The sequence below is a fragment of the Balaenoptera ricei genome, chromosome 4, assembly GCF_028023285.1.
Source record: "Balaenoptera ricei isolate mBalRic1 chromosome 4, mBalRic1.hap2, whole genome shotgun sequence".
Classification (NCBI taxonomy): domain Eukaryota; kingdom Metazoa; phylum Chordata; class Mammalia; order Artiodactyla; family Balaenopteridae; genus Balaenoptera; species Balaenoptera ricei.
In genome coordinates, this window is record NC_082642.1 from 148,227,228 (window position 1) to 148,254,332 (window position 27,105).

General features: G+C 43.3%; 1 protein-coding gene and 1 long non-coding RNA gene across 2 annotated transcripts in view; both read right to left on the reverse strand.

Annotated features, from left to right (window-relative positions):
• Positions 1–19,325, reverse strand: part of TIAM1 (TIAM Rac1 associated GEF 1) — a 269,436-nt gene extending 250,111 nt beyond the window's left edge. The window contains exon 1 of the mRNA XM_059921431.1: positions 19,258–19,325. The gene's annotated coding sequence lies outside the window, so the exon portion shown is untranslated. The remainder of the gene's footprint in view (positions 1–19,257) is intronic.
• Positions 19,326–19,385: 60 nt separating this feature from the next.
• The window catches only part of LOC132364940 (uncharacterized), a 124,631-nt gene continuing 116,911 nt past the window's right edge, over positions 19,386–27,105 (reverse strand). The window contains exon 3 of the long non-coding RNA XR_009502963.1: positions 19,386–19,425. This is a non-coding gene — a long non-coding RNA (uncharacterized LOC132364940). The remainder of the gene's footprint in view (positions 19,426–27,105) is intronic.

The following is a 27,105-nucleotide window of genomic DNA, read 5'->3' on the forward strand; positions in this document are numbered from 1 at the left end:
ACGGTATTTATTTTTCTCTTTCTGACTTACTTCACTCTGTATGACAGACTCTAGGTCCATCCACCTCACTACAAATAACTCAATTTCGTTTCTTTTTATGGCTGAGTAATATTCCATTGTATATATGTGCCACATCTTCTTTATCCATTCATCTGTCGATGGACACTTAGGTTGCTTCCATGTCCTGACTACTGTAAATAGAGCTGCAATGAACATTGTGGTACATGACTCTTTTTGAATTATGGTTTTCTCAGGGTATATGCCCAGTAGTGGGATTGCTGGGTCATATGGTAGTTCTACTTTCAGTTTTTTAAGGAAACTCCATACTGTTCTCCATAGTGGCTGTATCAATTTACATTCCCACCAACAGGGCAAGAGGGCTCCCTTTTCTCCACACCCTCTCCAGCATTTATTGCTTGTAGATTTTTTGATGATGGCCATTCTGACTGGTGTGAGGTGATACCTCATTGAAGTTTTGATTTGCATTTCTCTAATGATTAGTGATGTTGAGCATCATTTCATGTGTTTGTTGGCAATCTGTATATCTTCTTTGGAGAAATGTCTATTTAGGTCTTCTGCCCATTTTTGGATTGGGTTGTTTGTTTTTTTGATATTGAGCTGCATGAGCTGCTTGTAAATTTTGGAGATTAATCCTTTGTCAGTTGCTTCATTTGCAAATATTTTTTCCTATTCTGAGGGTTGTCTTTTCGTCTTATTTATGGTTTCCTTTGCTGTGCAAAAGTTTTTAAGTTTCATTAGGTCTCATTTGTTCATTTTTGTTTTTATTTCCATTTCTCTAGGAGGTGGGTCAAAAAGGATCCTGCTGTGATGTATGTCATAGAGTGTTCTGCCTATGTTTTCCTCTAATAGTTTGATAGTGTCTGGCCTTCCATTTAGGTCTTTAATCCATTTTGAGTTTATTTTTGTGTATGGTGTTAGGGAGTGCTCTAATTTCATTCTTTTACATGTAGCTGTCCGGGTTTCCCAGCACCACTTATTGAAGAGGCTATCTTTTCTCCATTGTATATTCTTGCCTCCTTTATCAAAAATAAGGTGATCATATGTGTGTGGGCTTATGTCTGGGCTTTCTATCCTGTTCCATTGATCTATATTTCTGTTGTTGTGCCAGTACCATACTGTCTTGATTACTGTAGCCCTGTAGTATAGTCTGAAGTCTGGGATCCTGATTCCTCCTGCTGCTTTTCTTTCTCAAGATTGCTTTGGCTATTCGGGGTCTTTTGTGTTTCCATACAAATTGTGAACTTTTTTGATCTAGTTCTGTGAAAAATGCCATTGGTAGTTTGATAGGGATTGCATTGAATCTGTAGATTGCCTTGGGTAGTATAGTCATTTTCACAATGTTGATTCTTCCAATCCAAGAACATGGTATACCTCTCCATCTGTTTGTATCATCTTTAATTTCTTTCAGCAGTGTCTTATAGTTTTCTGCATACAGGTTTTTTGTCTCCTTAGGTAGGTTTATTACTAGGTACCTTATTCTTTTTGTTGCACTGGTAAATGGGAGTTACACAGGTCTTTTTGCACCAGAAAGCACTATTAAGAGGACGTGGAGAAAAGGGAAATCCTCATACACTGTTGATGGGAATGTAAAGTGGTGCAACCACCATAGAAAACAGTATGGAGGTTTCTCAAAAAACTAAAAATAAAACTACCACCTGACCCAGCAATTCCATTCCTGGGTATATGCCTGAAAAAAACAAAAACACTAATTCAAAAAGATACATGCACCCCAATGTTCAGAGCAGCATTACTTACAGTAGCCAAGATATGGAAGCAACCTAAGTGTCCATCAAGAAATAAATGGACTAAGAAGATGTGGTACATATATACAATGGAATATTACTCAGCCCTAAAAAAGAATAAAATCTTGCCATTTGCAACAACATGGGTGGACTTGCAGGGTGTTATGGTAAGTAAAATAAATCAGACAAAGACAAATACTATATGATATCACTTATATGTGGAATCTAAAAAAATACAAACTAGCAAATATAACGAAAAAGAAACAGACACACAGATAGAACACGTGGTTACCAGTGGGGAGAGGGAAGGGGGTGAGAGGCAATATAAGGGTAGGGAATTAGGAGGTACAAACTATTATGTATAAAATAAGCTACAAGGATGTACTGTACAACACAGGAAATATAGCCAACATTTTACAATAATTGTAAATGGAGTATAAACTTTAAAAATTGTGAATCAGTATAGTGTACACCTGTAACTTATGTAACATTGTACATCAACCATACTTCAATAAAAAATAAAAATAATTTTTTAAAGCATTGTTAAGGGTCCATGCTTTCATTTGCTTTTTTGCTTCCTTTCTCTCTTCCCTTTACCTCCCACTTTTTTTCTTTCTTTTGAAAAAAATAAGAAAAGTAGAGATCAATATATAAACATCTTTATACCTGCCACCTGAAATAAGCATATTACATTTCATCAGATTTGCTTCAGGTTGCCTTTTTTTTCAACCAGAAATTTAAAAATTGCCCAGAAAGTTCATTCTCATTTTCTCTAAAATGAACCAGAAATCATATCACCTATTCTCTTTGTCAAAATTTAGACAAGGAAAGGCTGGCAAGACATCTTGCCACTTGTAAAGCTATAGCTATGTATAAATTAAAAGCAATCCTTAGCATCAGTTTGGAATCATCATTCCTACTCTTCAGAACATCATGTTAACTGCCTGAATACCTTAAACTCATACTATAGATCTCAACACGATGTCTCTAAAGTATTACAATCACATTGACCAAAGAAGCTCTTGGTTTCACAGAATGTCCAACATCTCCTGCCAGCAATGAGACGACAGGACCAAGACCTGATGAAACCTCGTTCAAATTACAATTTATGACTGTCCTCCATGGCTGGATGCCAACACTTCACGTTCTAAATCTTTTGAGGGAAGTCTTACCCATCAAAGGCAGCTCTGTATAAAACAAAATCTCTCTCTACAGAAAGAAACTCTTTCATTCCACTCCAGAAGTCAGAATGTGAAGATGCCGGGGCTGCTTTCTGGCAGGGAAAGTGAAAGAAATGTAGAAAAAAGGACGGGAGAGGCAGATCAGAAGGGGCAGAGGCAACAGGTTTCAACACTGACAATTGACTGGGAACAAAGGGACAGCAGTCTTTTTCACTGCTAACTTATGGAGTAAATGCACCAGAAAGTTCCTGATAAATATCTAAGCAAGCTACAGCTTGCCTCTGTGCAGATATGCACAGACTCTGAGCCCCTCCCACTGCAGTGGAAGACCAGGCAACAATGTCCCGCCTTCCCTTCCACAACACACATCCCCCCCCCCCCAACAATGAGGCAGAATTGGACCTAGGGTCACAGGAAGTGCCCAATCTTTGCAAGCAAATGTCAATCTTCAGGGCAAAGAAAATGTCTTTGTTCTTTAGAACCAGGGTTAAAATTGGGTTGAAATGACAGCATACATTCACTAATTTGAACTCACAAAGGAAGCACCTGTTTTCAAGAAGGCCTAGAAATTTTTGAAACAATCTTACTTTTTATGCTGTCCTTCTGAATGAGTAACTATGGAGGAGGTGGGCCTGAGGGAGACCTGGCCGCCTTCCCACACAAGGGTAATGGTTTACGTTACAGGCAGAAGTGTGCAGATTCTTTTAAATAAACCACCACATAATTTTAATCCACTAAAAAACGAAAACAAACGTAGCCCTGGGAAGGAGCCCACATCTTTTCTATTGTCCCTTACATCCAAAAACCTAAGCACGTGGCCAGACACATGGGTAAGTGGTGGAAGTGTCATCATCGCTAAATGCTTGCTGAGGCATCCTCAAAGCAACATGCATTGTTGCCGGGTCTGAAGATAACTTGGTGTTCCCTCAGTGAAGGAGAAAAATTATGCCAGTTACAATAACCAGGGCCTTGACCACTTGGGGAAATTATTTAGTGTGACATGAAAATATGGAGCTGATCACTTGCCCTGTGTCACTGATGAAGAAAAAAGAAATGTAAACATTGGCATCTCTTGTCACCAAGCTCTGTCTCTTCTCCAACAATTAAAGACACTCTGCCAGAAACTACAAAGAACTAGCAAAGCCAAAGTTAATCCCACAAGATGGAATTGGTTGCTTTCCTCGTTAATACTAACTACGTGTGATAAAAAGTACTAACTTTTATTATCATAGATCTTTAACATTTTAGACATGACATTGATACGCCCACATATACGACTCGTCTATAAAGCGATGAAATTATTTTTTATACTGGCTTAGATAAGTTCTGTCTGTAAAATTTCAACCACCATATCCTTAAATTCTTTGTACCATTTCAAACTGCAGTGGCTTTAGGCTATATAACAATCTATAAATGCTAAACAAAGAATAAATTAAAGTTTAGGTCAACTAGATTAAATCATTGTATCCAATACATTATTGCTTCCAATCCCAAGGCAAAGAAAGGAAATTGCTTCCTTTGGCAGGCAGAATGACTTGTTTGGATCCACTGGGGGGAAGAAAATATTTCCTTCCATCTAAATCAGCCTGCCTCCAAAAGTTTCTATTTCTCATAACAAAGGTTGCAAAACATGAAAGTTTAAAAAATGTAGGATTTTATGTCTTGAGAATATGCTAAAGCCCAAGAGATGAGTAAACCATAGCAATTAAAAAGAGGTGTTATCTGAAATTGTCCAAACTTAAATTCAATATGACATTTAGGATTATTAAAACCCATTAAGATGTTTAACTTTAATTTCATAAAAGCAAAGTGAGTTACTCCCTGCACAAATAGGAATGTCTTTCCCTGGGTCATCAAAGACTAGATATCTGCTCATAAATGTCTCTCACAAATTTTATTTATTCCCTTAACTCAAATAAAGCTCATTTAACTTTTTCCTTGAAAAAGAGACCTTTTTCAAAGCATGTGGACATTTCATGGATTTTTAATGGCTCTTGATCATGTTCTTGCATACATATACATTCACATACCCTGGTTCTCAAAAGACAAATAAGTCTACCTGCCTGCTACATGGTCTTACTTTTATAAGAATTAGAAAATTCTAACTTTTTATAGAATTGGAAAAAAGGTAAGGAAACCACTCTTTTTTGATTTATAAATTAGAGGAGTGACAGCATATACTAAAATATAAGCTCCAGGAGGGCAAGATCTTAGCGAATTTCACTCATATATCCTGAGTGCCTAAAAAGTTCCTTTCAAATAATATAATAATATATTTGATGATACAAAATTCAATGTAATTCAGTGTAAATATGACATAAAATTTGATGAAATAAAATTCAATGAGATGATATGTTAAATAATATATTTTTCAATATGTTGTCTGATTAAATCCTCTGAACAACATTATAAGATGGATGCTTTTCTTACCCCATTTTACAGATAAAGAAACTGAGCTTCAAGGAACTAAGTTACCAAGGTGACACAGCTAGTTCGTGGGGAAATGAGACCTTCAGGTCTTTACCCACCCTTCTTCTTCTTCTTGCCATTCTGTCACTGTACCCTTGTCATCCAAAGACTTCAACACACAACAGAAGTTCTTGGCAATAAAACTGGAATCTCTGAACAATCAGTATGAATTTTTTTTAGGTCTAACTTAAGAACTCAAAAAGTAAACAAGTGCATATAGAAAGAAATTCAAATGCATTCATTTCATTCAAAGGCATGAATTAAAATATTTCTTAAATTAAATATTGACTGGTCAAGTATCCAACCACCCCTGGTTTTAATTAGTGTTAGTAACCAACTCTTCATTACCTACAGGCAAACTAGCACTTCTGTACCTTTTCCTCAGTCTACTGTCTAGACCTGAAATTCCAACTGGAAAAAGCAGGAGGCTGAGACAAGGCCAAAAAGGAATGGGCCCTACTTTCTTAACGTAACCGAGAGCCAAACAGGAACAATGGTGAATTGTTCCTTGATTGGGATATGGCGGCCATGCCAATCATTGTCTCCCACCAACTCCGCCTTCTAGAGAGCCTGCCTGGACCTGCCTGGGACCACCCGAAGCACGTATGACCCCTGCGTCCCAGCAACAGCTGGGTAGACCAGAGATGGATACATGACTCCTTATAGGCCAAACAGACTCTCACTTAAAAATTTGGAATTGAGACACTGGGAGACCAAGACGTTAAAGGAAAGCCTGTGTAGTACTGGACTAGAGCAACATTGTACCAAGTCAAAGTCATTTGGAGCAGTAAACCTGAGAAACCAGATCAAGCAAGGAAGCCAGTCTACTAGTAGAGGCAAGAGAACAGCAGGGCCTCATAGAGAAAAGCAAAAACTACAGACTACACGGGCCTCTGAAAAATGTGAGACTGGCATCCCTTTCTGATTTTTCTACTACCTTCCTTGACTACCCACGGCATATTCTCATATCTCTTCAGTAACACCATGTTTATATGAGTTTATTTGAGAACTTCTTTCCATTTCATTATAACCAAATGATCCCCAAGACACATTATTTCACCTCCCTGTTACTACCCTATTGGAGAAGGTGATTGAAAACCTTACTCTCCTTAGGTCTCAAGGAAGACAAGGCACCACAGCCTTGAAGAAGTCACAATCACAGACCACTGCAACCTCCCTGAAAAGACCAACCCCAAAAGGCAGCCGTGAGTCAGAAGAATTTTAAATAATTTTCCCAGGTGTTAACAGTTAAGTATACAAGATGAATATACTTTTTCAAAAATCTTTATACTATAGGGAAAAAAACAAACAAGAACTTTCCACTGCTTTTTTGAAGAAGAAAATCAACCAGGCTCTCAAGCCATTTTAATGCTGTTCCAATAGAATCAAAGCCAGCCTGACTCATGATGGTCCCAAGTGACACAATAATCTATCAAGGATTAAGCCTTATGGGTTTCAAATATACATAACGTGCAAACAGATGCCTGGTTAAATATGTAAAGAAGTGAGGCTAGAATAAGGAACAGTCTGGAAATGGCTAGAGGCAGAAGAACAGAGAGCCCTTGTGCTCTAAGCTTGATCCTGGAAGGAAGAGAAACGTCAAAACGTGTATTAGACAGTCCCTACCCTCAAAGAATTCCTAGCCTAGCTGAGAAGACAGGCCCCCCGACAAACAGCTCAGATCCAGGGCAGGTAGTGACAGAGGCTAATTGGAAGTCTCAACAAAGCGTGATGGGATCGCGGAGGCAGAAGCAATTAATCACATTCAGCCAGGCAGCCGACAGTTAGCCCAACCTCATCCAGGGCTGTCATTTGGAAAGTAAATCCACTCTAACAGTTATCATGAAATTGCATCCATGATCTTTGCATCCCATCAGTCTGTACCTTTTATCTGATTAATCAAAGTCTACCTCTCCTCTTCCAGGGATAACAACATCTGTTTACCATTCCCTCCAAGAGTTCTAATATGACACAACGACCTTGAATTACCCTTTATCTCTAGAAAATATCCTCCCTCTGTAAGGCAACAAAAATGAAGATAATATCCCCCAAAGAGTTCAAGACCATAAATATAAATGACCAAATGGCTTGGTTTTTATTCCATAATTCGGCTGCTGGAATTCACATTCCATTCAACATTTAGGCAAACAGTGTTAAACTAAAAATCATGTGTCTGCAAAATATTTATTACAGCCTTAGTCAGAGGTTCTCCTGCATATCAAGAAACACTGATCATGAGGGAGGGAGACGCAAGAGGGAAGAGATATGGGGACATATGTATGTGTATAGCTGATTCACTTTGTTATAAAGCAGAAACTAACACACCATTGTAAAGCAATTATACTCCAATAAAGATGTTTTAAAAATAATAAATAAATAAAAAGATAAATAAAATCATCAAAGATTCAGTACAAAAAAAAAAGACGGTAAAATACCTCATTAATAATTTCTATATTGCTTACATGTTGAAATAATAATATTGATACTGGGCTTCCCTGGTGGCGCAGTGGTTGAGAATCTGCCTGCCAATGCAGGGGACATGGGTTCGAGCCCTGGTCTGGGAGGATCCCACATGCCGCGGAGCGGCTGGGCCCGTGAGCCACAATTGCTGAGCCTGCGCGTCTGGAGCCTGTGCTCCGCAACAAGAGAGGCCGCGATAGTGATCGGCCCACGCACCGCGATGAAGAGTGGCCCCCGCTTGCCGCAACTAGAGAAAGCCCTCGCACAGAAACGAAGACCCAACACAGCCATGAATAAATAAATAAATTAAAAAAATTAAAAAAAAAAAAAAAAAAATAATATTGATACTTTGGTTGTATTAGGTTAAATAAAACATATCAAAGTGAAAACAAAACAAAAAAAAAGAAACACTGATCAAATTATATACACTAACTCCCAACAACAATAACAACAAAAAACAAGTACACGTAAAAACTGGTGAAATGCCAGTATGATCTGTAGTTTTGTTAATTGTATTGTGCCAATACCAATTTCCTGGTTTTGATAATGCACTATAGTTAAGCAAGATGTCACCTCTGGGTGATGGGTACATAGGACCACTCTGTATTATTTTTCAACTTCTTGTGAGTCTACAACTACATAGGTTAAAAAGAAAAGCCATTTATCACATTTATAGCTAGTTTTGCAGGGCTTTGCCCATCTAAGCAGTTCCCTTTTCCTCCTAGATTCTAATACTTTGCTTTAAGCCTCAAAACTTGCAGATACAATGCGGAGAACACATCACCCCAGTTCTGGGAGTGGCAGCCAGCAAGGGGGCATTCCCACCGAGTTTACACTCTCTTCAAGGAGTCCAAGAAAGTTAACTTCCTCAGCCTAATCTCACCATGGACCAGTTCCCTACTGAACTCCTGGCTTTGCTGTGCCACTAACTAATACCCCGTCCCTAGCCCACTGTCCCCAACACACACTCTCTCTCTCTCACACACACACACACACACACACACACACACAAAACAGAGGGACAATTAAAGATGATTAAGAAAAGCAAAACCGGGCTTCCCTGGTGGCGCAGTGGTTGAGAATCTGCCTGCCAGTGCAGGGGACACGGGTTCGAGCCCTGGTCTGGGAGGATCCCACATGCCGCGGAGCAACTAAGCCCGTGAGCCACAACTACTGAGCCTGCGCGTCTGGAGCCTGTGCTCCACAACAAGAGAGGACTCGACAGTGAGAGGCCGGTGCACTGCGATGAAGAATGGCCCCCGCTCGCCGCAACTAGAGAAAGCCCTCGCACAGAAACGAAAGACTCAACACAGCCAAAAATAAATAAATAAATAAATAAATAAGTCTTTAAAAAAAAAAAAAAGAAAAGCAAAACCAGCAGAATTTCTCACCCACAAAACTCACCTCCTCCCAAGACTTAACCTGAATGAACTTCAACCAGTTTGGCTCTAAAAGTCTAGAGAACTGGCTCCAATGGAATTCAACACACAAGAAGCAGTCTAAGAAACTGTCATCCTAAACTCTTCTCAAAGGTACCCAGACATGCAAGCCCCCCTGGAGATCAGCACCTTAGCAGTTATTTATGTAGTTCATTCTCCGCCCCTAGCCCAGCTCAAAGTGTCAGGTAACACAAATTGAGCTCCCTGGCTTAAGACTTACACAATCTTTCAAGAAAATTTTATAGCCTCTGATATTGGCATTCTTGAGCAGTTTCCAAGACAAAATCCAGGCATCTCTATAATCTATTAGATTTGGGAGAACTTTAGTACTGGGTCTGCAGCGCAATGATTAAGAACAAAGAACTGGATGATGGAGGAATCAAATCCCGGTAGCATCTCCCTGGGTGCATATACCACCATTTACTACCCAAATAACTTCGGGCAGGTTACTTAAGTTTTCTGTGGCAGTTTCCATCTGGAAAACGGAGATAATGATAGGATTAGGATCCTGCCACACAAGATTCTCATGAGTATTTCAATAAGTTAATACGTGTCAAGGGTTCAGAACAGTGCCTGCCATATAGCAAGCACCCTTACAGGGTTGTCTACTATTATAATTGTTGTTGTTATTGTTGTGGTGGTTCCAATAACTTTTTATTGAGCGCCTAGGTCCCAAACTTTATGAATCTAAGATAAAAGAAAGTGCAGCTTTTATTCTGGAAGAATCGTATATTACCAAGTATGGGGACGTAGAAGGATGAGACCATGCGGGTGTCCCCAAGCCCAAAGAAACACCTTTCTCAGCTTCTAGACTGAGTACTGCACTCACAGAACCTGTGAGTCACAGACGGTGAAGGCCTAAGATTGAGAAATCTAAAGGTTTGGATAAACCTCAACAGGGCAGACTTGTGAAAGTCACAGTGGTATGTACCGCCCTGCCCCTCCCTTGTCTACCTTTCACCTTAAAATCAACAAATTCCCCCAAATAGTGCACAGTCTCTCACGAAGCCTGGGCCATCAGACAGGTTTATCAAGTCCTGCAGATAATTCTATTAAAACATACCAGCCACCCCAATAACACTGAAACTACTGGCCACGCCATTCTTTTTCCTACTTGGCCCTCTTCCACAGAGTACATGTTCACGGTCACCCGCCACCGACATCCCTGGGATGGAGAGAGGGATTCCCAGTAAAGGAAGGCCTTATATGGAGCAGAGTTTTGACCCACACAGACAGGGTTCGCACGAAACAATTCTGAGAAGCAAGGATCTTCGTGGTTTCTGAAATGCTGCCAATCACACAAAAGAAGCCCGATGCATGATTTTCAAGCCAGTTTTGTAAAAAAAAAAAACGACTCCAAATCCCTAAGTGTGTGAAGCCAAAATTGTAAAGATGCTAAAATCCCTGGAGCTGTTTCATATTATTTATTATGATTCTTCTTGGCACCCCAAAAGTGGACTCACAGAGCTCTTTATTAATTTACACACCATCAATGGGGTTCACAGATGGTGAGACCCACACATGCAGAAGACCAAGAGCCTTGGCCAATATCCCAACAATGTGTAAATAAATACAGCTCGGAAGGACCCAGAGTGTTATTCAGCCCCAAGCCCTGTTGCTACCACTGGTGCTGAGGCAGGACCAAACGGATACCCGGGGTAAAACTGAAAGTCAATGGCTCGAGCCACCAGGAAGCAGGCTCCAAGTCCAAGGTCAAGGTTTTCAATACCGTCCTTCTCAGGTGAGTCACTTGACTCAAATTAATTCTCATAAGGATTTATAAGGACTCGATGAGTGACAGATCCACCTAATGTGAACAGAGAAGGAATTAAGAGATCTGAAAGCTGCACTTTCGCATTGAAAAGGCTCCTGGCAGTTTTGATGTATCTTCCCCTTATAGAAAGTAAATCCTAACTTAGGGCACAGACATCAGTTCTTTTAAAGACCTAGAGTTTCCACTGAAAGTGAGGATCATTTTAGTAGTGCTAACTGAGCAGATGAGAGCACTAAATAATTACTATCTTACAGTATGCCAAACTTTAACAAAATAATTATAATTTTTAGTAACTGTTAATTTAAAAATTTTTGATAAATCTTTTATGTAATCTTGAGGCTTAGATTTCATATTTTTTTTTAAAGCAAAGGCTTTTCTTCTTTTAACATTTTATTTATTTATTTATTTTAATTTTTGGCTGTGCCCGGTGTTAGTTGCGGCACGTGGGCTCTTCGTTGGAGCACACGGGCTTCTCTCTAGTTGTGGCATGGGCGTTCTCTCTCTCTAGTTGTGGCACACGGGCTCCAAGGTGCGTGGGCTCTGTAGTTGCGGCGCGCAGGCTTAGCTGCCCGGTGGCATGTGGGATTTTAGTTCCCCGACCTGGGATCGAACCCGCGTCCCCTGCATTGGAAGGCGGATTCTTTATCACTGGACCACCAGGGAAGTCCCCAGATTTCATATTTTAACGGTGATATTCAGCTGCAGTATTTGCTTCTACTGAAAACTGATTTTAACATTTGGTACTTAGCCAAAATGTGTATTAGGTGCATTTCCAAGATTATACAGAAAACTTGCAGCACGGTGAACCTAATTGAAGTACAAAGGACATGTAACTGTGGGTCATGTGAAGGATGCAATTTTTCTGAATTCCCAATAAATAATCTTCAGCTCAGGAAAAAAAAAAAAAAAAAGACCTAGAGTTTATTCCAGATCAATCCAGCATATTCAGGATTTTTTTTTTTAAGGAATTCCTTTATTTTTATTATTTATTTATTTATTCATTTTTATTTTTGGCTGTGTTGGGTCTTCATTTCTGTGCAAGGGCTTTCTCTAATTGCAGCAAGCGGGGGCCACTCTTCATCGCGGTGCGTGGGCCTCTCACTATCGTGGCCTCTCTTGTTGCGGAGCACAAGCTCCAGACGCACAGGCTCAGTAGTTGCGGCTCACGGGCCTAGTTGCTCCGCGGCATGTGGGATCTTCCCAGACCAGGGCTCGAACCCGTGTCCCCTGCATTGGCAGGCAGATTCTCAACCACTGCACCACCAGGGAAGCCCTCAGGATATTTTTGAAGCATACAGCTACACTGTTTATTATGTGTCTGACTGTTTAGCGTTTTTGTTTATATTTTAGTTATTTTTACATTTGTGTACAAATCTTATATCAAGTATCTGTTATAATCAAAAATAAAAAAAGAAGAAATGAGAGTCTGTCAATTGAAAATTCAGGCCCACTGACATCAAATGGTCATCCTGATATTGAGAAGACAAACCCAGACAGTGAAGGAAGGGAACCACCGAAGCCCTTGAATTATCTTCTTTTATAAAGAAAAGTTCAAATGAGGGACTCTCTTTACTGAGTCAGCTAAAAGGATTCAAAATTACAAAGAGCCAAAACTCAGTTTTGAAACGCTCTTCCTGTTTATAGTGAATAAATTCCCCAAATGCAGAGGAATTAGATTTTAATGAAAGTCTCTACTAGCATGTTCTTGCTCAATCGCATTTTGGCTAAACTAGCTTAACCCTTCCTAGAACTTAGAAATTCTGACACAGTGATCCACCCGATGGGGACCAAGTTACTGACTGCTCTTAAGATACAATCAGCTTTATTTTCCGTCTTATAATCATATCTTAGTTTAGTTCCATTTTGCGGACACTAATGGATTTCACCGTCTGTCTCTTCTACACTTAGGCCAGTGGCTCTCCAGGTGTGGTCCCCAGAACCACAGCAGCAGCAGCTCCTGGGAACTTGTTAAAAATGCAAATTTTTGAGGCCCCACTGGAAACCTACAGAATCAGAAACCCTAGGGGCGGGGCGAGCTTGTGTTTAACAAGGCTTCCGGGTGATTCTGATGCACGCTAAGGTTCTAAAGTTCCGGCACCACTGCCTCAGGCCATGGAAACCCCATTGTGTGTGTTACTCAAACATCTCCTAGGCTTCACCAGGGTGGTGGCCCTAAGGATGTCTCAAACACATAGCTACTCCACCCACCCATGTCCGTCACCCTCCTTGCAAATGGCAGAAACTCAGACTTTCTCCTTTCTTAGGTCTCTCTGGAAGTCTCAGAATCGGGTTGCCTCTCACAGGCAACCTCCACTCCAGCTCCTGCTCCACATCTCTCTAGAATGACAGAGGTTCCACGGTCCACTGTCACTCTGCACTGACTTCGTGCTACTCAGATCCGAGCACACTGGTCCTCCACCCATGGGCCACCATCACACCCCACCCTGAGCGCCAAGGCCCTTGGGACACTGCTAACCCCCTCCTTCCTGCAATCACACCCCTGCCCCTCTTCTCCATCTCTCTGGGAACCTTGCTGCTGTCTCTGGGCCCTAGGAAACATCTATCCCCCACCAGGCCTCCCTCTTCAGTCGGGGAGCCCAGCTAGCGTCCTTTGGCTGAAAGCTATAAGCCTGGTCCCAGAAGCAAAGAGGGCCAACTAGTGGGGGGGTGAAGAGCTAAGAAGATTTTTTTTTAAAAGCAGGATTTACAAAGGCTGATGATTCCTATGAGAGAAATAGGAGATCCAAGTTTCCTCCAGCACTACACAAGTCAAAGAAATGAGGGGAACATCCTATCCTGGAAATTGACTGAAGCAGAGTCTTTAGGGGAGACAGAAGGCAGCACTGAGGTTGCAGCCGTGAATGTGTGTACGTAAGAGAGACAGAGAGAAAAAGAGAAACAGAGACAGAGACAGCAGTCATAGTGAGTTCCCCCTGTCACTGGCAGGCAGATAAGTTACCCGATGGTCTCCTGTGTCTCCCGATGGTAACTTACACAAAAGCATGAAAGCAGCAGGAGTGTAAAACATGAAGGTCATCTCATCACTGGGAGATGTTACAAAGATCCCCTGAAAAACTTTAAACCAGGGACAAAAACAAAAACCAGGTAAGTAGCTCACAAAATGACTGTGCCCTGGACACTTAGATGGAGCTGTCCTTCAGTCGAACCTCTCCCTGCCCCGGCAATATCAGTGCTGGCTCCCAATGTTAAAAGCTTGCCCCCAGCACATAATTCCAAATATCCTCAAGAGGGAAACAGCATCCCACCGAAAATGAAACTCCTGAAATAATCCAAGAGCTAAGAGAAGAGGAACAAGGAGGAGCTGTGGGTTAAATTTAAAATAATTAAAAGCCGCAAATATTAAAAACTAGAGATTTTAAATAAAGGGGGACATCCTAAATTTCTCTGTCTAGATAAGGGTGGATAAAGAACAAACATTAGCAAAGTTTCTATAAGAAACCAGGGAGGAAATCTTTCAAGCTTTGGGGCCCATTCATTCCGTCAACTCTGCCACATAAAGCGCAAAAGCAGCCGCTGAAATAAACAAATGGGCGTGGCCATGTTCCAATAAATTTCATTTACAAAAACAGGTGACAGGTCAGATTTGGCCTGCAGCCTATGGTTTGCCAGCTCCTGGGTATCAATACGTATGTATGGAATGCAGAATTGGGCGGCATTAGAAAATATATTTCATCTGCTCTTTTCAAGAAAGAAGATGATAATCAATATAATAATATTCCTTCCTCAGATAGTCCTGTGTCTAGATGGGAAGATCTCCCCTCATACACTAATTTGTGTCACTCATCTGCACTTCTCATTGTAGACTACATGATTCTCCCTTGCATCAAGTCCCTGTCTTTGTGCCCCTGAGAAAGGGATATTATAAAATGGATTATTATCCTGCTTCTTCAAAATAAGCAGATGAAATGTACCGTCTAGAGCTGGCTAGTCCCCTCATCACGTGTGCTTATACTTGACACCAGGTCCAGACCTCAGTTTCAGGGAAGGTGCAGGCAAAGAACATGCAAACAGACAAACAAGGCATCATCTCCCTCCACAGGGTTCCTGCCTCTAAATGAGATGGACACTGAATCCCAAAGTCATGAGCGTGACTTGGCTGGTCCCCCTGCAACACCAGCTGGGGTTACGTCACCTGCCCAAGTTCAACATCTGGAAATCCGCACAATGACCCTGGTGGATGAATGGGAGTGGTGCTCAGGGAGCATTCTTCCAAGTTCATGAGGACTGCAAACAAGACATTGGGCAGATGGCAAAGGCCTAAAGGAAGAGTTATGATTTGGTTCCTCACCCCTGCACTTCATCCCACATCAGCAATCTCTCCAGAGCAAAGCTCCCAGGAGCCCATAGGCTTGGCCACTCTGAAAGCACAAGAGAGAAAATTCCAGAGCCGCAGACAAAAAACTCTGACAAGCCTCAAAAATGGTCAGGATTCATTTGCTTTGTAACATTAGGACACACAATCTGAGAATGCCAACGTACAGGCTCCCTTCCTCATATGGATTTCCTTAACAGCCAGGGGAGCAGTTGAATGTCCATAAGAAAAACATAAATCTACCGCATATGTACACGTTTGGCTCAGATGGTTTGCATCAGACTTAAAAGAGAAGTTGTCCTCTTTCTTCTCAAATCTAACAGTGAAGAATCCCAAAAGACATGAGAAGCTCTCAGAATGAATCAACCACAAACGGGAAACATTTCCTAACAGGACCAATTATAGATGGATGGAGGTGGGGGAAACAGCTCTCTTCCTATGAGTCTGGAGCGCAATCAATAAAATCATCCCAGGTCAGCCGAGGACCCTCCCCCGCCTCCTCCTTGCCTCTTGTCCAACTTGATGACTTCCAGAACTAGGATATAAAAAGTCTCTGCAGCAGGAAGGGATACCAACCAGAACAATATGAGCCTCTGAACGACAGGTGTCTGCGCAGTTGGACCTGGACCACAGAAAAGAGAAATTCTCTCTTCTGTTGCCACCGGTGCAGATGGATGGAATCTGAGGCTCATTTCCTCAGCAGGCAAAAACCCAGGGAAGAGGAACTGGGAAAGGTCACGTCCAAACAAATCTATCAACCAAACTAAGAGAGTCCCGGAATGTGCAGGCGGACATGCACCGCCCACGAGAGGAGAAAGCAAGCCCTGACTTGAAAGAGTCAACTTCTCTGAGGACCCTTCCTGCAAGTGGCCCGGAGAAAGCCCTACATGGTCAGCTGGTCAGACAGGTCCATGAAGGCAGGAAGCCATGAGAAAAGGTGTAGCCCCTGAGAGATGGGGAATGGTCTCTGTGATTCTTCCAGCAATGAGCGACTCCCTCCACCTGTAAAACTAACTCACATGACATTAGCACTTGATACAAAACACATGGGAGAGCCTCAGTTTTACAAGGTCTTCTTACCCTTCAGCCCCCAAAGAAAGAGAATCCCGTTCCATCTAAGATACCTTTATAATGTGCTTAACACAAGGCTGGGAATTTTTAGCAAAGTTAGCAAGAATTTATAGTAATATTCCAGTACTGATTATCTTATTAACAACATCAGGAATAATATTCGTGGCAGTCACCGAAGCACATGTTCCTCCCAGAGATGAAAACTAAGTCACCATTAAGCAAACCCGTTGAGTTAGTGAACAAATTACCTTCTGTAAGCATAGCCACTGAAGATATCCTCTCAAAGTCCACACACCCATGTGTAAAAACTGGAAGCATGTGCCCCTTCTCTCCCTCCGTTTTCTAATCCAGGAATCAAGGACGTGGGTTGATCAATTACCGATGCTAGAAACCAAAGCAACTAAAATGCACCACCTTGCCTGCTCCCGGGTTGCTTTTCTTGGTACCAAGACTCTTCCCTCCTCCATCACATGGTGCGATTATGGGACTGCCACTGCCTCTTCTGGGTTTAACATTCTCAGCATCTCCTCCATTTTCTTGATACTGCTTTCCTTTCAAGGACCCTGTGACTGCATTTTACTGCCTAAGGAAGGGAATTTGGTCCTTTAAGCTCCTGAGTGATTTGGAGAGAATATTGGCCTCTGTTTCTGGCCATGACCCAATAGGATGGTTTCTTCACATCGTCTCTTCCACCCATCTCTTCCGTGTCTGGCTCTCGGCTACCACCCAAGTAAAGCTCATCTCTCACCTAGCTCCTAACAGGCCTCCATCCAGACCTCCACCAGCCAACCGGCCTTCCCAACGGTACCCGAGGGACTTCTCTAAAAGACGGATGGTAGGTGTCATTCTCCCCGCCTGAATGACTCTCCGTGGGTTTTTCTTTTCTGCTGGTACAATTCAAACTCCTTAGTGCTACCTTTAAAAAGGCCTCCCCAACACAACTCCCACTGAACTTTCCCTTCTCCCTTCCACACAGGCCCTCACAAACCCTACCCACCAGCCCCACAGGACAAGTCCTCCTCCTCCTCCACTCCCTGCTGCCCTGGTGCTGCTCCCCAAGCCCTGCACGCCCTCCCCGCACCCTCACCCCCCAACACTTGCTCACCTTCTACTCACCCTGCAGGATCCACCTCAAGGGCTGTGCATCCCACAAAGTGATCTTTAGTCCCTGCTCAGGGCCTCTGCCCCACTGTGCTTACACTCTGACACGGATTAAGGCTTATGTTATAATTATTGATCATCACGTCTATCTTCTCCGGCAAATTATAAACTCCTGGATAGTGATCGTCCCCAGGAGCCCCAGCGCCAACTCTGCTGCTTCACACACAGTAAACAATCAACAGATACAAACCAAAATCGGAAATGAGTAAATGCAACTAAAACACTGGGAAAGAGTAAAGAGTCTAAATGCACCCTCTGCTTCACCTTGGAACCTGATCAGACCCACTGAAAACAGCTGCTTAGAGCAGTAAGGACTTTCATAGCTATCAGCCTGCCCCTGGGATTCATAAAGAGATGTTCTCATTCTATCTGAACCAAGTAGTACTAACCTTCTGTTGTTCTGCGAGGCCTGGATATTTTCCATTAAGCCAAGATAAACTCAGGGATTTATTTAATGCGCATCTCACTACCATCCCTCACTAATGAGGCAGTTAAATTCTACAAGCAGACTTAGCCTGAGAGGGTCTCACAGCTGGAACCACAGGGATCTTCCGACACTATCAGAACTTGGGAGACTATTTTTGGGTCACCTGGTAGTGGCCTCTGAAGTGAGGTGAAGTAACATTAAATATGACCCAAGCAAAGACCCTGATCTGGAGCTGAATCGCCACAAGTCACAGGAATGAAACACATGGTCTCTAATAGGGATTCTGCCGTAATAGGCAAGATATTCTCCTGCCATCAGGAAGGCAGAGAACAGGAGCATGCATTCCAGAACCTTCGGAGACCGGTCACACCTACAGTCCCCATGGGCACCACAGACACTGCAAACTCTCTCAGCCGCATTCTAACTACACAGTCAGGGAGGCAGAGGATACACTCATGGTGGTTTTCAACAGGCTGACCTGGGATGACAGTCTCACTGAAAAGGAGACACGATGGAACCCACACCGGAAGGTGTGGCGGGCACCCCACGTGGTTACCAGGGGAAAAGGGCTCCAGGCAGAGAGAACAGCCAGGACGGGGGCTTTGAGGCAGGGGTCTGCCTGGTACATCTGAGCCACAGCCAGAGTGGAGGAAGCAAGGGGAGAAAGGTGGAGGGGAGGGGGTAGCTCCTGCCGGACCCTGAAACCACTGTACACACTTTGGTTTTGATGCTGACGGGCGGGGAGGGTGTCTGAAAACCACAGGAAGGTTCTGAGCAGTGTGTCTGACCTAAAAGGTGTCCCCTGGCTACTGTCTGGGGACAGATGGCGGAAGGGCAAGACAAGAGCCGAGGGGCCAAGTCTGGAAAAGGCGTCACAGAATCCACGCATGGACCACACAGCTGCCGTCTTGAGTTATAGGGTCGACGCACCTGCTACCAACATGGATTTAAGAACATCCAGGGGTGTCCCCCTCACCCACCCCAGCAGCTCTGGACGGAAGCACCGCGGCAGCCCTGACAAGGGAGACCTCGTGACTCTGGATGAAAGAGAGATTTCTGCAGCCCTTCAGGCCCTCTCCACGGCAGCTCTCAGCAGAAAGGCGAGCAATGAACTCAGTCCAGCTTTAAACACGGGGAGTTAGAGAGGTCACTCCAAACGAAAAGGAAACCAAGACCGACCTTGTCGTGGGAGCTCCCCTGGAAACATGGAGAACGCGCACACCGCCAGGGAAGAAAGGCAGCCGGCCAGCACCGACGGCTCAGGACTCCGCACGGTACTCGGTCTCAAAGAGCAGCCCTTCAGAGCGAGCTGTGTGGCGAGGCCTCTTAGCACTGGCCCTTCTTCTCCTGCAGCCAAACAAAAGAAAGGGGGGTCAGTGTTACACACTCAGGTGGCTTTGAAGCCCAGCTGTGTCCCAGGCCACCCGTCCCTCCACTGAGTCACAGCCGAAGGTGCAAGCAAAGCGCTCTCTGCGCCCCTCCCTCGGTCTCCCCCAGACACGGCTGATACCCCCACAGCTTCCCAGCCAGGAACTCCCACCCTGCAACCAGCTCAGCGCTGGCCACGTCCAAGGCCTTGGGCACGTCACTAAACACCTCTGGCCTCCCCTTCCTCCTCTCTACGATGAGAATTCAGGGAGATCATTCACGAATGCACCCCTTACCTGGATGGCACTCAGGCATGGGGAATTATTCTTGGGATCATTATTGCATGTGCCCATGAATGCATGAGAAATTTATTTCTTGGAAGCAATGTAAAATAACGAAAAGATTCACTGGTACCAGTAAGCAAGCGATGCATCATCATTAAACAACAAAGTGATAAAAACAGGGTGGTGACACATTTTGTATAGTGATGGGCCATTTTAAACATGTATTTAAAGTAAAGAAGACCCACCTCGAGCAAAATGCCACCTTCCCCAAGAACTTGACCCTTCGTGAACAGATAAACCTCATCAGTACTTGCAAGGGAACTGCTAAGATGAGCACATTTAGACACTGATATGACAGCACTTAAAATACTCCTTCTGGACACGAATTCAGCAGTAAAATACGTTAGACGCATTTAAAGTTCACACCCTTGGATCCAGTAAATCTGTATCTCGAATTTTTAATCTAGAGTTATAATAAAAGATGCAAAGATTTATACATAAGCCCCACAACTAAGAAAATCAAAAAGTGGAAAACTAAATGTTGAACCAGAAGAAACAAGTCTGCTACATCCTCATGAAAAACTACTATGCAATTTTTAAAAGGGTGACTTTAAGAAAAATATCTATCAGGAAAGTGTGAGCTCCCTGAAAAAGTGGTAAATGGATTAGACTGGATTAGAAGCATACACTTGACTTTGTCACATAATAATACATCATAGTACAGAAAACAGGCTTTGACAGGAAAAAAACTCCTTGGGGCCAAAAGCATGGTCCAGGCCAGTGAGATCAGCCACTCTGCCTATGGACAGACCCAGGGGCCAGAGCCTCCCACTTTCCCGACACCCCCTCTGGACGCTCCAAAAATCTCAAGGAATTGAGTGTGAAACACAACTATTTCAAGAAGGCTTATTAAGGGATATTTGTGAAAGAATTTTCCAGCATCCTGTATGCAAGTCAACTTGAAGCCTCTGAAGATAAATGAATTCAACATAGGTTCTCAGCAAAGAATGCAAGATTGTCCAAAATGTTGCACCAATTTAGAATTGAAGTGACCACCTGATTTGTTTTGTTGTTGTTACTGTTATTGGTGACGGTGGTTTTAGCCAAATCTATTCTTCTCAAATCTTTTCTCAACAACATAGCATTGCCTTCAGAACTCAAATTTCTATGTAGTTAGTTAAATGGTGTCCCTGAAAATTCACCTCCACCTGGTTCTGTCCACGTAACTCCATAAAGTGATCTTATTTGGAAACAGGGTAGGGTCTTCGTAGATGTAATGAAGTTAAGATGAGGTCACACTGGATTAGAATGAGCCCTAAAGCCAACGACTGGTGGCATTAAAAGAAGAGGAGACACACAGAGAATAAGGTCATGTGAAGACAGAGGCAGAAATTGGTTGGTGCAGCTACAAGTCGAGGAATGCTAGAGACTGCCGGAAGCCACCAGAAGCCAAGAAGAGGCAAGGAAGGATTCGTTCCTAGAGCCTTCAGAAGAAGCATGACTCTGCCAACACCTAGATTTTGGACTTCTGGACTCCAGAAATATGAGAGAATGAAATTCTGTTATAAGCCACCAAGTTGGTGGTGATTTGTTAAGACAGCCCTAGTACACTAATACAGTGTACAAGCAGAAGTCCCAAAGACAAGAGAAGATAAACACACAAAGAAGAATTGTTATGGACTGAATGTTGTGTCCCCCCAAAATTCATTATGTTGAAGCCCTAATCCCCAAGGTGATGTTATCTGGAGGTGGGCCTTTTGGGGAGGTGATTAGGTCATAAGAGTGGAGTTCTCATGAATGGGATTAGTGCCCTTCTAAGAAGAGACATGAGAGAATCTCTCTCTCTGCTGTCAGAGGACACAACAGAAGATGTCCCTCTACAAGCCAGGAAGATGACTCTCACCCGTGCCTTGATCTTGGACTTCCCAGTCTTCAGAATTGTGAGAAATAAATGTGTGTCGTTTAAGCCACCCAGTCTATGAAGCTATTGTTATAGCTGCTCGAGCTAACTAAGACAGGATTACCAGAAGGAAAGTGTGCTAAAGACACACATTACTTTACAGCTCCATCTCAGACCGGGTGTAGGGAGTGGGAGACAGTTAGGAAGAAAAGCTGAAAGAGCTAAATAACGTTAAGAGTTTATTAGCAGTTATCTTGTTTCTCAGACCAGTGGTTCCTAAGCATCTGTGTGCATAAGCATTACCCGGCAAGAGCATTAGAATGCAGACTGCTGAGCCCTCCCATCCCAGACCCTGATGCAATCGATGGTATGTTTTTAACAAGTACCCTCATGTTCTGACAAAGCTGGATTCCTGCTCACACTTAGAAAGACTCTGCTGGGGATTCAACAGGTACATGTAACAGAAACATCCTCTTTGGAGATGCCCATCTACGTACCTCTCCAGCCTGGTCTCTCAGGTCCCTCTCCAGCAACCCCAGAGCACATGACCCCTTCATGCCTGAGCTCACACCATCCATGACTGCTGCCAGGAATGTCCTGAACCTCCTTTGCACCCACCTTTGCCTGGCTACTCCTTCACTCATCAGCACAGGCCTGACTGCCTCCAAGAAATCTCCATGACCATGAACTGACCACTCACTCATTCATTCACCATCTCTCGAGAGCCTACAAAGAACCAATGTTCTTGGTACCCAGAAAGATGAGCTCCACAGAATTGATATTCTTGTAGGTAAAGACACAATAAACACACACGTAGTGGCTAGGAGCTGGACTCTGGAGCCAGACTGCCTGGCCTCGAATCCCGGGACAAGCTCTACCCACCACAGTTGCCAGGATTCAGTGAGTTGATACTTGTAAGAGTGCGATAAAAGATCATTACTACTCGATAAACAAGATAATTTCAGATTCCCATACATACAATAATAAGCAGAGGACCATGATAGAGTAACCTAGTACTCTACCATGGGGTGGACATCATGCGGTATGGGAGGATTATTTAGGGTAGACTTTTTTTTTTTAAAGATTTATTTTTTTGATGTGGACCATTTTTAAAGTCTTTATTGAATTTGTCACAATATTGCTTCTGGTTTTCTTATGTTTTGGTTTTTTGGCCATGAGGCATGTGAGATCTTAGCTCCGTGACCAGGGATCGAATCCACACCCCCTGCATTGGAAGGCGAAGTCTTAACCACTGGACCACCAGGAAGTCCCTAGGGTGGACCTTGAAGGAGCTGTGTCATGAGGCTTGGCCAGTCTCAGGGATCCGACACTTTAGTTTCCAGGTGACAAAATCTCAGATGTCAGAGAGCTGTTATCCAGCATCTCTGCATGCAGCATGGCCCTTGGCAAGGACTTATCTATTCTCATCACAAAGATTTGAGCGAGACAGTCCTTCAAGCAGCTCTTAGAGCAGGGGGGCTGACGGACGGAGGCACAGCAAGAGAAGAAGGACAAGGCAGACACTCCTGGTGGCTGTGACCAACCGTGACCGGCCTCAGGTACATCTGATGCCATCCTTTGGGAACCCACAGAAATTCTAAAAGATGCTACAGGTGAATAAGAGTTCCACAGGCCCAGGTAAAAGCAAGGATGACAACGTTAATTACCAATGCCAATGCAACTGCATGGAATCCACATGCTGGGGAGGCCTGCTGACAATATGAACTCTGCGTCTGCGACCATGGGCTACTGCCCTGATTACCGTGTAGGGTACTCCAGGGTGGGGATGCATCTATCTTTGAATGCACACAAACTAGAGCTAGCGGCATCTAATAAATGTAGTGTTGGATGAATAAAGGAACGAATCTACAAATGGTCCTGGGTAATAATACATCAAAGCATAACACTATATCTACCTGAAACTAATATAATATTGTAAATCAACTTTATTTCGGTTAAAACACATACACCATGATGGTTAGATTGCCTGGAAATGGTAATGGCTGGATCTTGCATGCCACAACTTTTGATCATCTTGTAGGATCCTAGATATCAAGGTAAGTGATGTTTGATGAAATAGGCCCTAAAGCTATGATGGACTGGTCCATGATCTCACATCTACTTACCAGGCATGACAGGTACTATCCACAAATGGCAGCTCATAGCATCCATTTCCACCTATAAGTTTAGGTCGAGAAAAACTTGATACCCTGCAGCTGCTGGCACCATTCAACTCCTTCCTGCCTGTCTCCCAACTTCTTATGTTTCTATGTCCCAGTGAATCTAAAAGAACTGCCTGATCATTTATTGCTTTAAAAAGTTCTGACGCCTTCAGCACTGACACTTTGAAGGAACCAGCTCCCTCCAGAAGACTGTGGTGCCCTCTAGAAAAGCCTCTACGGGATATGCCACCTCCACTCCCACTCATGGTGAGTCATAATTAGGAGGGGAATGCTGAGGGTACCCAGAATTAAAGGATGAAAATCTGAGATCTGTAGGATAAAGCTTCTGACCTTTGCTTTAAGATTCTTCACAACCCTCCCTGCCTCCATCCTGTAGCTGGTCCCCATGCTGTGGCCACAACAGGCTCCTTGATGCCCCATCCCTGATGAACACACTGAGTATCTTTACACTTTTGCTCGTGACCTCTGTTCAGAAGTTCCTTTCCCTCCGCACACATGGTGGCTTCCTAAGACATTTTATTCGTCTGTCAAAATCCCAATCAGGCATCATCACTGCTCCTTAAAGATTCCGTTGAATGCTTCAGGGAGATCCACCCATGTTCCAGTACCCACGGTCCAGACTCTGGGACACCCATCAGCATGGGCTCTGTCCTATGACAGGGTGAGCTCCTCAAGGACACGAACAGGGTCTCACTTTTTACCACATCATCATCGCCAACAGAGTCACTTAATAGACACTGTTCGGAGGGATGCCCCAGTGTGAGATCTGTGGACAGCAAGCATCCTGAAGATGTGGCCAGTAAGTCAGAGCTCCCCTCACCTCTGCCCATGATACACTTTCAAAGCACCCAAAGTTTCTCCATTACAGAAATCAGCACTTTGTGATTAATATCTAGGTAGAAATTCACTTAATGTCCATCTTCCCCACAAGACAGAGAGCTCTTTAGAGCCAAGGGGATGTGTCTGGTATTTACTGCTCTATCTCTCGGCCCCAGCCCTACATCTGGCTCTTGGCATTAGGAGCAATCAAATGGTGATAAACGAACTCTTCACATGTGAGATCAGTTGACACCTTGGAAAGTTAGACACGAACCTTGCAAACTTATGCTGAGTTAAAGAAGCCAGTCACAAAAGGCCACAAATTTATGACCCCATTTATATGAAACATCCAGAATAGGCAAGTCCATAGAGGCAGAAAGTAGATTAGTGATTGTCTAGGGTGGAGTGAGGGGGAGGTCTGGAGGGAAATTGGTAGTGACTGTCGATGGGTATAAGGTCTCTTCTGAAATTGACTGTGGTGATCATTGCATAACCCTGAGAATATGCTAAAAATCACTGGCTTGTCCACTTTACATGGTGAATCACATGGTATATGAATTATATCTCAATAAAGCTGTTCAAAAAAAAGTTATACAAGTTCTGCTGTTCAGGATACTCAAAGATTAAGTCAGCTCAAGAAGGGTAAATGGTATCATCAGGAGAAACCATGGAAATCTTTAGAAGACATATAATTTTTTAATAGACGCAGATTTTATTTTATTTAGTATCCTATAACTAGAACTTAAGAGAATGCTTGAAAGCATCTGAATTTCTTATTTTTTTTATAAATTTATTTATTTTGTTTATTTATTTTTGGCTGTGTTGGGTCTTCGTTGCTGCACGCGGGCTTTCTCTAGTTGCGGTGAGCGGGGCCTACTCTTCATTGCAGTGTGCGGGCTTCTCATTGCGGTGGCTTCTCTCGTTGTGGAGCACGGCTCTAGGCGCGCGGGCTTCAGTAGTTGCGGCACGCGGGCTTAGTAGTTGTGGCTCGCGGGCTCTAGAGCACAGGCTCAGTAGTTGTGGCGCACGGGCTTAGTTGCTCCGCGGCATGTGGGATCTTCCTGGACCAGGGATCGAACCCGTGTCCCCTGCCTTGGCAGGCGGATTCTCAACCACTGCGCCACCAGGGAAGCCCTGAATTTCTTATTTTTAAGGTACTGGAAACTGAGGTGCAGAAGTTCAGTGATGTGTCCAAGGTCTTACATCCAGTCTGTAGTAGCTTAAGGTCCAAATTCAATCACAGTAGCATCATTTACAACAGTCAAAAGATGGAAGCAACCCAAGTATCCATGGACAGGTGACTGGTTAAACAAAATGTGATACATATATTCAAGAGGATATAATTCAGCCTTAGAAAGGAAGGAATCCCTGCCACATGCTACAACATGGATGAAACTTGAGACATTATGCTAAGCAAAAGAAGCCAGACACAAAAGAACAAATACTGTATGATTCCACTTATATGAGGGACCTAGGATAATTGAATCCATAGAAATAGAAAGTAGAATGGTGGTTGCCGGGGGGCTGGGGGAGGAAAGAATAGGGAACTGTGGTTTAACGGGCACAGTTTCAGTTTTGCAAGATAGAAAGAGTTCTACAAACTGATTACACAACAATGTGAATGTACTCACTACTGACCTGTACACTTCGAAATGGTTAAAATGATGAATTCCGTGTTACGTGTATTTTATCACAATTTACAGTAATTTTTTCAAAAAAAGAGAGAGAGACCCAACCTCAAGTGTCCTAACTCTTATCCTAACCACACTCTGCAGTGTGGCCCTCCCAGACCCAGCAGAATGCTCACATAAAAAGGAGAAGTACGTCCTGCTCTGTCAGACTTCACTGATAGAGAAATGAGAGTCAGTTTCTCCAAGGGACTGCTTCCAAGGAATTTCAAGAATTTTAACAAATCTCAGCAGCACTGATCAGTACACAGATCAATAAAATAGAGGCCACTCCACAGGTCTGAGTGTTCCCACAACAAAGTCCTGCCAGAAGGTAAGTGGGTGGCTTCAAAAGGTAGCCAGTGATGGGGTCGGAGCAGGTCAGACAGCTTTCTCCAGGACAGAGCTTCTCAGACTGAACTGAGCATAGAATCAACCAGGGATCTTGTGAAAATGCAGGCTCTGGTTTGCCTGGGTGAGGCCTGAGAATCTGTATTTCTAACAGGTTCCCAGATGATGCAGGTGCAATGCTGGTCCCAGGAACCACTCTTTGCCACTTCTGAGTGGCCAGGGTAGAGATGAAACTCCACACCACATTCCTCTCCCCAAATGAGAAGCTATCTTCATGGGCTGGAGGCTCCACGGAATCATTCCATCTTGAATGGAACTAAGCACACCATCACAAGCCAATACATTTCAGCTACTTTTAGCTTGAGTTAGAAAACATACATATTCAAATTTTATGGTTTATGAAAATGTAAGTTTGATTTATATTAAAACTGGGTCAGGAGTTGACTGCTTGATTC